This window comes from Astatotilapia calliptera, chromosome 7 (genome assembly GCF_900246225.1).
Source record: "Astatotilapia calliptera chromosome 7, fAstCal1.2, whole genome shotgun sequence".
NCBI classification, from domain to species: Eukaryota; Metazoa; Chordata; class Actinopteri; order Cichliformes; family Cichlidae; genus Astatotilapia; species Astatotilapia calliptera.
The window spans coordinates 5,647,414-5,660,656 of NC_039308.1; positions in this window are offsets into that span (position 1 = coordinate 5,647,414).

Sequence of the window (13,243 nt, forward strand, 5' to 3'; positions counted from 1 at the left end):
TAACCTAACCAAAGCAAAGGTCACTTTTAAACTGAAAACTACAACAAATTCAAACGGAATATATGAAACAGAAAACAGTGGGTACAAAAGCAAGGATCATGACAGACATGCCTTAAAGCACACCTTTAATCACTCATTCTACTCTAAATGGACACACTTTTTTTGCATATGAGCCATCCATGCATTTTGAAGAAGACTTGAAACTAGCAACTTGGAGTATTAAGCTCTGTTTAATTAGTGGTTAGGACTGTTGCTTGTTACTAAACCTATGGTGGGTTCTAGTATGTTAACTCTGGATGTTTTCCCGGGGGTTGCGCTGGTTGTCTCCATGGGTCTTCACAAAAGAGAGTCTAAATCTCAAGACTTGGACTTCGTTGTCAAATGAAGGTGAATACAATCAGTAATGTGTTCTAGTTATGTCAGGAGGAGGAAGCCGAGTAATAAAAATAACCAGTAGCGCTGTACTGCATTTGACTGTAGCTAGTTGTGAGTCAGACCTCCATGCCTCAGACCAAGCTTGTATTTCATACCCCCTCTCCATGGTTGAACCCAGTTCTTCAGGTCTAATAAAACAAGCACATTCAGGATCAGCAGGCTGCACAGAGGTGGCTTTCTCAAGAAGCCACATGTGAGCGTGACGCTTGAAGCACATGCTATGCAAACAGACCAGCAAACGGTCAGCCTGTGCATGTATGTAGGTGTGTGTGTCTGACTTTGCCTGAGGTAGGCTAATGGAGGCATCGGTGGCAGGTTAGAGAGCTGGACTCAGAAAGGAGTGCTTGTTTCTACTCGGACAGAGTTTGATTCACATTTTTCAGAAGCTTAGCTCTGGTTAAAGGAGCTTTGTTAAAGGACTCCACTCTACATACACAGATAACTGAGTCTGAGGCTTGAACCCTGGGCTATTTCAGTGTACAGTGTACTGTATTTCTTTTTCAGCAGACCTTTATAAATTTAGTTATATTTATAATTACTTATAGCTGTCAAACTTTAACTTTTGATGAAATTCAAGTTTAAGCAATTCAGAGTGTTTGACGTAGTGAAGCCTTTGCTCACCATACTGCTGGAGACTATTTACTGGATTGTGTAAATGAAAAAAATAACAATTAAAAAACATTAGCAGATCACAGAGAAAAATAGTTTGAAGTTGTATTTCGCATTATTGGTTGAATAATACAACAATAAAAGATAGATGCCTAGATACAGTTAATAATAAAAATAAAATAAAATAAAATAAAATAAAATAAAATAAAATAAAATAAAATAAAATAAAATAAAATAAAATAAAATAAAATAAAATAAAAAGCAATGGCAGTACCATTTTTCAGGGGGAAAAAGCAAAGTACACAGCATCATTTTAATGTAGCTGCAAAGTGGTGAGACTTCCACTTTATTGCCCTATTAAACTATTCCCTTCTGTTGATGGTTTTAAATCTTTAGTATCAAGTCTTTTTCAATAGAGCGTGAAGTTATATTTGAAAATTGCAGTTACATTTAAAGTAAAACAGAAGATTATCTGGATATGCTTTAGAGTGTAACTACCCTGTGACTGACCGTTCACTACTATATTAGGATACCTCTGTATACTTCACTCTATGGGAACTTACCGTTATTCTGTGGCCTCTGAGGTAACTGTAATATTTTATGTTGACTACAAATGCAACGCTGAACTCCTCATAGTAGGATTTAGCAGAATTCACACAGTTCACAGTTCTATGCTATAGTTATGCTATTGGATTAAATCTTCCTAACACTGACCAATAGAACAGGTTTTCAAAATAAAACAGCAAGTACTGTAATGGTTGTTTAAAAAAACATAAACCAGCTACAAATGATAAATAACAGTTTCTAAAAGATTAAAATTTCTTATAAAATATGAATTATGAATGGTTGCCTAGAGTCATTCAAGGTGTCTGGGGAGGGGCTGCAGAATGTTAAAGTTGAAGTGTACGTGTGTGATTCACCTTATTAAAACAATACCCTCTGAACTCTCACTAAACAAGTAGAAATACCAACTATAGTTCCTGCACACCTTGGTGCTACTTAAGCTGTAGCACTTCTTGTGATAGAGGCAGTAGACAGTGAGTGCCCTAAAGCCACAGCAGAACAAGACAGATAACAAGATAGAAGACAAGTAGTTGAAAAGATGTGAGCATGTCTGCTGAAGTTATTGAACACATAAGAACTGTTTGTGGCATTATGTTTGAAAGCATCCTCACTTCACTTTCAATGCTTGGATGTATTTTGGAGGAATTTTTGGAGCAGTTAATCACAAACTGGATTACAAAATGCAGACGGCTTTGCCCTTTCTGTCTATTCGCTCTCTTTGGGTTGACTGCAAATTAGTAAGGTCTACTGCGGTCAGCTATGGATGTTTCACTGTTAAAAAAATATTAAATTAAAGTTCAGGAAGCTCCTTGCCAGGGACTCTACTACACTGCTGAAATGAATGTATTTCAAAGTTATGTTTCGCAGTTTTAATAGTGACGTGACTGTGGTGAAATGAAATCAGAAAAGTGAGGCTGTTATACGATGACACCAAGAATACCTTTAAGATCACTTTAATGTGCAGGGAGAACTTTTGGGTGCCCATTTCAATTTTTTATGCAGTGTGGGTTTTCTTTAAAACTGGCTTCATTTTTGTTATTCTTGTTCTTGTTCTTCTGTTATTCAGAAGAATAACAATTTTTGCTGAAGCGCTGACTGTAACATGACAACAGCACTTTTTCCAAGCAAAACTCATTAAGTTCAGAGCAAGATTTACTTCCTCTGACAAACCTCCTCCTCAGCTGTTACGGCTCACAGCCTGACTGCTGACACTTACAACGTTTTATTACTTATTCTGCCGGAAAAGTCACATAATGGTGTAGTTAATGATGCAAGTTGAGCAGAGTGAGCTACACTAAAAGATGTATTGCATGTGGTCCTGAGTCATTTATGCTGTTTGGTGATCCATTAGACATTTTTATCAAAGTGATTTTAAACTGTGCAAATCAAGATCCACTTGTCTAATCTAAAGTGTAGCTGATTTTCTTGTTCTCTGGCACCAATAAGGTAGACCAATGTGCATCAAGTGATCTTTACATGTTATCAGGAGTGTTTTCAAAAGGTAGAAGAAATGGGTTGATGTACAGGGGGAAAAAAGCAACCATGCTGTATTTAGTCCTGGAGACTGGACCTACCAAAGGTATGACGTTACTGTTTTGTAAATGCTGAAAACATAAAAGATTTTCATACACTATTGATGTAAAGCTTTTACAGTTAACAATTATTAACATGTTAAGTGTGGTACAAACACTATCAGCTGCTGGTTAGTATTGCTTTTACCGCAATCAATTATAACACTTATAAACAGCAACTTATATGCAATTAATATTTTTACCGTCATCCCTATTTACATACCATAATATCTGCAAGAATCGCCCTAACAACATGCCAGTGACAGTTCGCCAAATCACAACAACAGTTGCCTCAAGGCGCTTTATATTGTAAGGTAAAGACCCTACAATAATACAACACAAAAAACTCCAATAATCATTCAACCCCCTAAGAGGCAGTACTTTGGCGACACTGGTGACCAGACTCAGGGCGAGCCGCCCATTTGCTGCAACGGGTTGGGGTGAGGGGAGGAAGACAGGACAAAAGACATGCTGTGAAAGAGAGCCAGACATTAATAATGAGTAATGATTCAATGCAGACAGGTGTATAAACACTTATTAAGTATAAAAGGTGACTGAAAAAGAAATACTCAATGAATCATGGGAATCCCCCAGCAGCCCATACCTATTACAGTATAACTAAGGGAGGATTCAGGATCATCTGATCTAGCCTGAACTATATGCTTTAGTAAAAAGGAAAGCTTTAACCCTGATCTTAGAGACAGTGTCCGTCTCCCAAGTCCATATTAGAAGCTGACTCGGCCTCCCATTCTACTTTTACGTACTCTAGAAACCATAAATAATCTTGCAGTCTGAGAGCAAAGTGCTTCAACGGAGTGATACAGTACTCTAAGGTCTTTAAGATAAGATGGGACCGGATTATTCAAGACCTTGTATCTGAGAATCTGGATTTTAAATTAGAATCTGGATTTAACAGTGAGCCAAAAAACAGAAGCCAGTACAGGAGAAATAGGTTCTCTTTTTAGTACCTGTCAGTAGTCTTGCTGCAGCATTTTGGATCAACTGAAGGCTTTTCATAGATTTTTTAGGACATCCTGATAATAACAAATTACAGTAGTCCAGCCCAGAAGTAATAAACACATAACTAGTTTTTGCAATGTCACTCTGAGACATAATGTTTCTAATTTAAGAGATATTGCACAAATGGAAGAAAGCAGTCCTATATATTTGTATAATATTTGCATTGAAAGACAAAATTTCTCACAGTGTTACTGCAGGCCAAGTTATGCCATCAAGAGTTAGAATCTGGTTAGATACCATATTCCTAAGATTTTTAGGGGCAACTACAATAACCTCTGTTTTATCTGAATTTAAAAGCAGAAAATTAGAGGTCATCCATGTCTTTTTATATTTAAGCCATTTCTACAGTTTAACTAATAGGTGTGTATTATCTGGCTTCATGAATAGATGAAGTTGGGTGTCATCTGCATAGCAGTGAAAATGTATGCTATGCCTTCTGATGATACTGCCTAAAGAAAGCATGTATAATGTAAACAAAATTGGTCTTAGCACAGAATTCTGTGGAACCTTACTGTGTGAAGAGGACTCTCCATTTAGATGAACAGACTGGGATTTATTTGATAGATATGATTCAAACCACTGCAGGCTTGAATACCTAATATTTTTTACTATTATCAGGATCATCTGATCTAGCCTGAACTATATGCTTTAGTAAAAAGTAATTGCGCACTGCTGGCACGGTCTCTGCACACAGAAAATCTGCGTTGCGCACAAAAAAAAAATCTAACCTTAATTGAAATTAAAATTAATACTTTAACAATTCTGTTTTGCAGTCTTGATGCATCCTCAATCATCCAGGAAAGTAAATCTCCAAAGGTTGATTCTGTTCATCTGGACGTAGCGTTTTGTGGGAGAAACGTTTCGTCACTCATCCAAGTGACTTCTTCAGTCTCAGCTGACTGCAGTTTTCCCCAACCTTATAAACAGTACATTTGCATAATGACTGAAACTAGCCCACTGAAGGAACAATGGTCATTATATACTGTATTTTGCAGACATAGAGTTACAGGACTGTCTCCCAGACTACAAACTCATAATACAAGTCAGAGCTTTATAAAATAAAATAAAAATTAATAATTAAAAAAAAAAAGTTGTTTTCAAAGTTGGAGTTCAAGTTATTTTTGCTTCCAATAGTGTTAACATACTACACAGGTCATGAACAAGATTTATTTAAATTTTCATTGTAAGTGGGCTAAAGCAGTTAATTAAAAGTAGTCTAACATAAATGTAAATGCTGTAATTTTATTATTTTAATAAACCATGTAACTTGGATGGATTCGATGCTGGCGTGACCACAGTGCACACGTCTGCTGTTGCTCACAGTGGTCCAAGGGACCGCACAGGGAGTTTTGCTCAGACACGGAAAAAATTAGAGGGAACATTTCTCACTGTAATAAAATATTATGGTCAACAATATTGAACACTGCAGAACAAGCACAGAGATGAGTCCACTGCAGAGGCCATAAGAAGATCATTTTTAACCTGAGCTAGAGCTGTTTCTGCTGTTATGATTCAGTGTTGTGGTTTGTGATCACATGCCGCCTGTGTTGATGTGTCTCTCCTCCCACTGGGGTGTTGGGTGTGTATTTTCTTTCTCCTTCCACAAGGCTGGTTGTGTGGGTGTGTCTGTGATTGGCTGATTCCAACAAGCTCCTGAAGTTAGGATTGGATGATTGACTGGACAGCAACCTGTCAACCTCCACCTGTAGCCACCTCGCCCCTCACCATGTCCAGTGTTGGGGAGTAACGGAATACATGTACCGCCGTTACGTATTTAAAATACAAAATATGAGTAACTGTATTCCGTTACAGTTACCGTTTAAAAAGGTGGTATTTAGAATACAGTTACTTTGTTGAAATAAATTGATTACAGTACGGTACTTTCCTGTTTCATATTGTGGCGGGTCAGGACTGTTTGGGTTTTGTTTGACAGCCGTGTTCTGTTGTCCCAGGCGGCAGCGTTACGGTTGCCATGGTTACAGGGTGACTCTCTCTCTGCGTGTTTCCTGGGTGAGAGAGCACCTTTTTGTTGTTGTTGTGCTAAGCTAACAGGCAGAATGCTACAGATATAGCTCTAAAGAATGTAGCCTCATGGGCAGTGTAGTCCGTGCTGCAGGGAGAATGGACTGCCATACACGTTATGTGTCTGTGAGCGAGGGAGGGAGAAAAAGGAAAAGTACGAGCTGTCATCGAGCAGAAACGAGAGCTGGAAGCATGTAAATATAATAATAACCACTGCAGCCAAGAAGAGTGCCTGACGAGCCCAGTTGTAAGTAAGCTATTAAGACTCGACTGTACACCGTGTTCGTGTTTTCCTCCAAAAACAATAAGTTCCGTTGGAGCAGCCTTTCAACGCCTCTCTCTGTCTCTCGCAAGCAAAGTTTTTTTTTTTTTTATAACTTTTTATTTATCATTTTACAGTATGGGAATACAAAACTTAAGGTCAGCATGGGAGACATTCACAGTTCCAGTAATAGCATCTACTTACATCATGGTAATATTCATTTATGCAGTGCAAAGGGGAGTACACAACCCATTTTTCCCAGAGCTTCTTAAATTTCTCGAGCTCGAGTCTAAGGACAAAGGTAAGCCTTTCCATTCCAAAAATTTCTTCCACTATCCCACGCCATTGGGCCCGAGTTGGAGGGTCTGCCTTTAGCCACCTACGGGTTATGGCCTTTCTGCAGCCAGCCAAAAGTATTTTCAATAAATAAATATCTTTATGTGGGAGTGCCGTAGGCAATTTGCCAAGATACAACGTATCAAATGAATAGTCTATTGTAATCCCAATTATTTTGTTTATCTCAAGGGCCACCTCCCCCCAATATGGCTGAATCCTTGGGCAGGCCCAGAAGACATGAAAATGGTTTGCCATGGGGGTTCCACAACCTCTCCAACATAGGCCCTGGCTCTGTGAGCCTGTTTGCCGAGCTGTGAGTTTAGGAGTGTTAAAGAATCTCACTACATTCTTCCAACCAAACTCTCTTAAGGACCTTGAATTTGCAGTGGTAGCCTGAGACTCACATATTCCCCACCAGCTGTCCTCCGAAATTCGTGAGCCTGATTCCCTCTCCCATTTATGCTTAATGTACAGCGTAGAGTGATTTTTAGAGGCTTGTATACTACCGTATATTTTCGAGACCATCTTTTTAGAGTCATTTCTCTTGTATGCCTCTTGAAAGATATGAATTAGGTTGTATTCGTTTTCATCTCTGATTAGCAACGTCTTGTTGTAATAGTCTCTAACCTGCAAGTATCTAAAAAAGTCGTGCTTTGCCAATCCGTATGTATCTGAGATGGTTTTATAGCTTTGGAATCCCCCATTTGTTGCTAGTGAACAAAAAGAAGTAATTCCTCTCAGAGTCCACTGTTTAAAGGTCCCATCCAGCCTGGCAGGTACAAACTCCGGGTCATAAGCTATCCAATTCAAGGTCTTAGCCTGCTTTTCTATTTGTAGTTTCCCCACAACCCTGAACCATAGTTTCAGGGTGAACCGGGTCAAATGGTTCAAATCTTTGTAAAAAAGGAAAAGTACGAGCTGTCATCGAGCAGAAACGAGAGCTGGAAGCATGTAAATATAATAATAACCACTGCAGCCAAGAAGAGTGCCTGACGAGCCCAGTTGTAAGTAAGCTATTAAGACTCGACTGTACACTGTGCTCGTGTTTTCCTCCAAAAACAATAAGTTCCGTTGGAGCAGCCTTTCAACGCCTCTCTCTGTCTCTCGCAAGCAAAGTTGACCCACACAACAAAGTAAAGCTATTTTTCGGCTACGGAACCCACGGTATTAGCCAGAGGTCCCTTTACTACGGTTCGGAGCCGCGGACCTTCAGTAATAGTAATAAATCACACAGCAATAGTACATTCACGTAGTTGTAAACAGCATGATAATATATTAAGTAATCCAAAGTATTCAGAATACGTTACTCTCATTGAGTAACGTAACGGAATACGTTACAAAATACATTTTGGGGCATGTATTCTGTATTCTGTAATCTGTAGTGGAATACATTTTAAAAGTAACCTTCCCAACACTGACCATGTCTCATCTATACCAACAAAGTGCCATCTAGTTGTTTGTACTTTGTACTGATTGATAAGTCATTCACCAATAAGCATACACTGCTTTACCCCCCTTCTCACTTTAATGAGACCTCTAACCTACAAAACAAACTAAACAGCTTACTGTTTCCCTCAAGAAGTGAAATTAACTTTTCATCCAATAAACTAATCAGGAAAGTGGTGTTAACTGCAGACGTTTGCCTTCAATATCATAATACCACAATTTCTGTCTCAGACTAATATACAGTGGAACAGAGGGTGTTTCGTAAGTCCAAATTTTCGTATGTCGAAGAGCCTTTTTCCATCGCCTTTTTGAGTGAGGCGATGCTGGCTGAAGACGAAGTTCTTGGTTGAGGCTGAAGAAAGCATACATACGTACGTGTATGTTACGCGGGCATTTTGCCATACCACGGGCAAAAATATTGCCGTTAAGTGATTTCATAACTTGACTTTTTCGTTAAATGGGGTCTTCGTAAGCCGGGGTTCCACTGTATTTCCCATGTGTTGTTACTAACAGTCAATTTCAAAATGTGGTCAAATAAATAAAATTGTGCACTAAAGATAATTGATACTTCCTGAAGTGACATTTATTATACAATACTGACTATATAGCGCTTGTTGTACAAAAACAAAACGAGATAAAACGAAAGACAAAACCACTAAACCACCAGTAAAACAAAGAGAATAAAAAGAGCATGTCAACTCACACTGGTCCAAATGCTTTTGAAAAAAGATGTGTTTTCAAAAGAGACTTAAAAACAGGAAGTGAAGGTGCCTCTCTCAGCAGTTGGCTGATCTAAGGGCCCAGGAGGGAATATAAGGCTCAAGTACATCAGAAAAGTATGGAGGAGCAAGACTGTTTAGGCACTTATAAGCCAACTTTAGGACTTTAAAATAAATTCTGTGATAAACAGGAAGCCAGTGAAGAGAGGACAGGATAGGAGAGATATGCTCATGCCTGTGTGTACCAGTTAAGAGATGGACAGCAGCATGTTGAACAAGCTGAAGACGTGAGAGGGATGCTTAGCTGACTCCAGCATAAAGTGCATTACAATACCCAAGCCGAGTTGAGATAAAGGCAAGTATTATTTTCTCCAAGCCATGCCTTGACAAAACTGGCTGAAGCTTTGCTATTTGCCTTAAGTGGAAAAAGCTTTGTTGCAACACAGAACTGATTTGTTTATTAAATTTAAAATCCAAGTCCATAATGACTCCCAGATTTGTGACATGCTGTCTGATGTATGACCCAAGCCAACCATAATTAATAACTGGGTTGCGTCAGGTATTATTAGGCCTGCATATAATTACCTCTGTTTTGCTTTCATTGAAGCTCAAAAAGATCAGAGCCATCAAAGCCTTGACATCTTAAAGGCAGTTTTAAAAGAGTTTGATGGTGCCTGGATTATTAGGTGTTAAAGGCAGGTAAATTTGGCAGTCGTCTGCGTAGCAGTGGAAGGATATCTCATGTTTTCTAGGAATAGAGCCCAAAGGCTGCAAGAATAGGGGAAAAAAAGATGACCAAGGACTGACCCCTGAAGTACCCCACAGGAAAGGGGGACTGAGGTGGATAAAAAATGTTCAATAGTAACACTAAATGTTCTGCCACCCAGTTGGAACCCAGTGTTCCAAACGTGAGATAAGAATACTGTGGTCCACAGTATCAAATGCTGCAGTAACATCTAAAAGCACAAGAATCACAGAGCTTCCAGAATCATTTGCTATAAGGATGTAATTGAAAACCCATTAGAGTGCTGTTTCAGTGGAATGTAAATGTTTAGAACCTGACTAAAAATCCTCGATTAAAGGGGTGATCGTGGCTCAAGAGTTGGGAGTTCGCCTTGTAGGTTGCCGGTTTGAGCCCCGGCTCGGACAGTCTCGGTCGTTGTGTCCTTGGGCAAGACACTTCACCTGTTGCCTACTGGTGGTGGTCAGAGGGCCCGGTGGCACCAGTGTCCGGCCTCTGTCAGTGCGCCCCAGGGTGGCTGTGGCTACAATATAGCTTGCCATGACCAGTGTGTGTAGGAATGGGTGGATGACTGGATGGGTCCTTAGGGACTAATAAAGCGCTATACAAATACAGGCCATTTAACATTATTCAACTGGGTAAAAACTATTTTCTCTAATAACTTTGAAAGGATGAGATCAATTTGAGATTGATCTAAAATTTGAGCAAAGTAAAGGGTCAAGGCCAGTTTTTTTTAAATAAAAGATTTACAATTGCATGTCTAAAACCACCAGGAAACACATTGGAAGTAATACTGCTATTTTTTATAGCTTGCCTCCACCAGTGTGTGAATGCGAGAGTGAATGAATAGTGGCATTGTAAAGCACTTTGGGTGCCTTGAAAAGCGCTATATAAATCCAATCCATTATTATTATTATTATTTTTTATAATGGCAAGGACTGAGGTTCCAGTCGAGGGAAAAACCTCTTTAAAGAGCCATGCAGGTATAACATCTCGTGAGAGCCAGAGGGTTTCATTTGCCTAACCACCTCTTTGAGAACTTAAATGAAACAGGCTCAAACTGATGTAAAACAGCTGAGCAGGGAATTAGCATGGGTGGGTCATATGTTGGAAGTACTATTGCTGACCTGACCTCGACATGTTTACAAAGAAAGAAAGGAATTGATTACATGAGTCAGCAGAGGCTTTCAGGGCGGTAGACTGTGGCACATTTAAAATAGAGCTGATAGTCTTAAAAAGAACACTGGGATTATGACAATTTGGCAGAGTGATCTGAGAAAAATCTCTGTTTTTCTCTTTTATTTACATTTCAAACGAAACCTGCAATTTGTCTTTCTTCCACTTTCACTCTGCTCTCTTACACTGATGCCTGACTGCTCGGGTCGATTCATTTAACCAGGACTGAGGAATACGTTTTGGGTGCTTGGCCTAAAGATTTTCTTCATAAAAGTGGAGGAGAAGAGAGCCGCAATGGAGGAGTTAAACGTACAGCAGCGCCTTTCAAATAAAACAGGTTTGTGACCAGAAAACACTGAATCCCAATTTCCAAATTAAAAACAGATAAACCATATAACATGATAACACCAGGTCAAGAGTGTGCAGTGTGTAGGGTCTTTTGTACAAGGTTAAAACACTAAATACGATTTAAAAACTCCTAAGCTAACAGTTTATCAGGGCAACAGACATGAATATTAAAATCACTAACTATTAAAATATTTAGGCACAATTTCAGCCAAAATCATGAAAAGTCATTTAAAAAATGTTTTTTAAACTGATTAGATTAGATTACTGTACACTACTAGTTGAGAACATCCCCATTCAAATATGCAAGTTCAAAGCTGGAGGAGGAAACTAGCACCTGGAGTAGTTAGCAGTGAAAATTATATTTAAAAACAGTCAATATTCTTCCTCCTCTACCTGACATCCTTGGAGCATTAAGAAATGAGCAGTTGGAGAGTAACATTTCATAAATAATGCTAGATTCACCAACTCTCATCCATGTCTCAGTCACAAAAAAGAGATCCAACACATTAGCAGAAAAAAAATGTATAATGAATGTTTTATTTCCTAAAGACTACACATTTACAGCCCCGATTCAAAGTTTAACACCACTTAAAAATGGCAAAAAATTATATTTTGCATTGTTGGATCCTGATAGGGATCCTCCTGAAGTTCCATTGTTCCACTGGAGGACAAAGCACTCTAGACCATTATGGCGCCCCTACACTGTGGCGCATAGAATTCATCTCAGGTGGGATTTGCTTGTTATGCCAGTAATGTTGGAAACCATCAGGGCCATCAAGGTTACCGAGTGACCCTGCTTATACAGCTCAACAACTCGACCAAAAAGGGAAAGGTGTTTTGCCTTTGCCATCAAAAAGTCATGACAGTGTGACTACCTGACAGAAACTGACAATGAATCTGTCACAGTTCTGGGTCAGTTCGACCCAGCATTTTGAGTTCTCTTGCTTTGGTTTATTTTTGAATGATCGTTTTGTTCGCTGGCGCTTTGTTGGTTATTATTATTATTATTATTATTATTATTTATCTATTGTTTCTGTGATTCTGGTTTTGGTTTTTGCTCTCAGGTTTTGTGTTCTCATGTTTGGTGTGGGTTTTGATCTGTGCCCAGTCTGCGTCTTTGTGTAGTGATTTCTTGTTTCCTGTTTTATTGTGAAGGTCTGCGTCTCATGTGAGTGTATTCAGTTTTACCTCCCTTGTCTCGTCTTGTTAATTACTCCCAGCTGTGTCCCCCATGTGTAATCGCCCTGTTTTTCTCTGAGTGTATTTAAGCCGTGTCTTCTGTTGTAATACTTGCTGGTCTGTCTGTGTATCTACCATGTATCACCCGTGTGTTCTACCTGCTGTCAACCGTCGTTTGCCTCTGCCCACCCTCCTTCATTTTTGTGTTTAGTAGTTTAGTTATTCCCAGTATAGTTTAGTTTAATCTTCGTTTGCCATTTTTTTTCCCTGTGTTCAATAAACCACCTTCACACCTTCACGACTGCCTGCAATTGGATCCTCCTTTATTTTCTCCACAGCTCACTCCACTCGCCGTGACAGAATCCCCATTTTTGCACAAATTTAGCTGTTTAAAGGCATGCAGTCCTAAACTTTCAATCAGCTGTAAAACAGCCCGTTTCAGTTTAAGCGTTGTATTCAATAAGTTGCACGCTTAAAAAAATGTTTTGTCTCACTCCCATTTCTTCTTGTTGCATGTTGCTCTACTTGGAACCTTGTTAATATCAGCCTTGCAAAATATGATTTTTGCCATTCTTCAAGTGGTCTTAAACTTTTGATCAGGACTGTATTAGAGCCATCCTCGTTGGAGCCAGAGCCTGGGTAGAGGTTGTCTGTGAAGCCCAAGTTAATGGGCGAAAATTGAAAAAGCTTATTCCACGACTATCAAGAAGCGAAAAACATCAGCTAGCAGGGTTATGGACACATAGTCCTTCCACAGGAACCAGAGAGGAGATAACAGGATAAAGGAGACGCCTTAGGATGCGATGGAATGGAG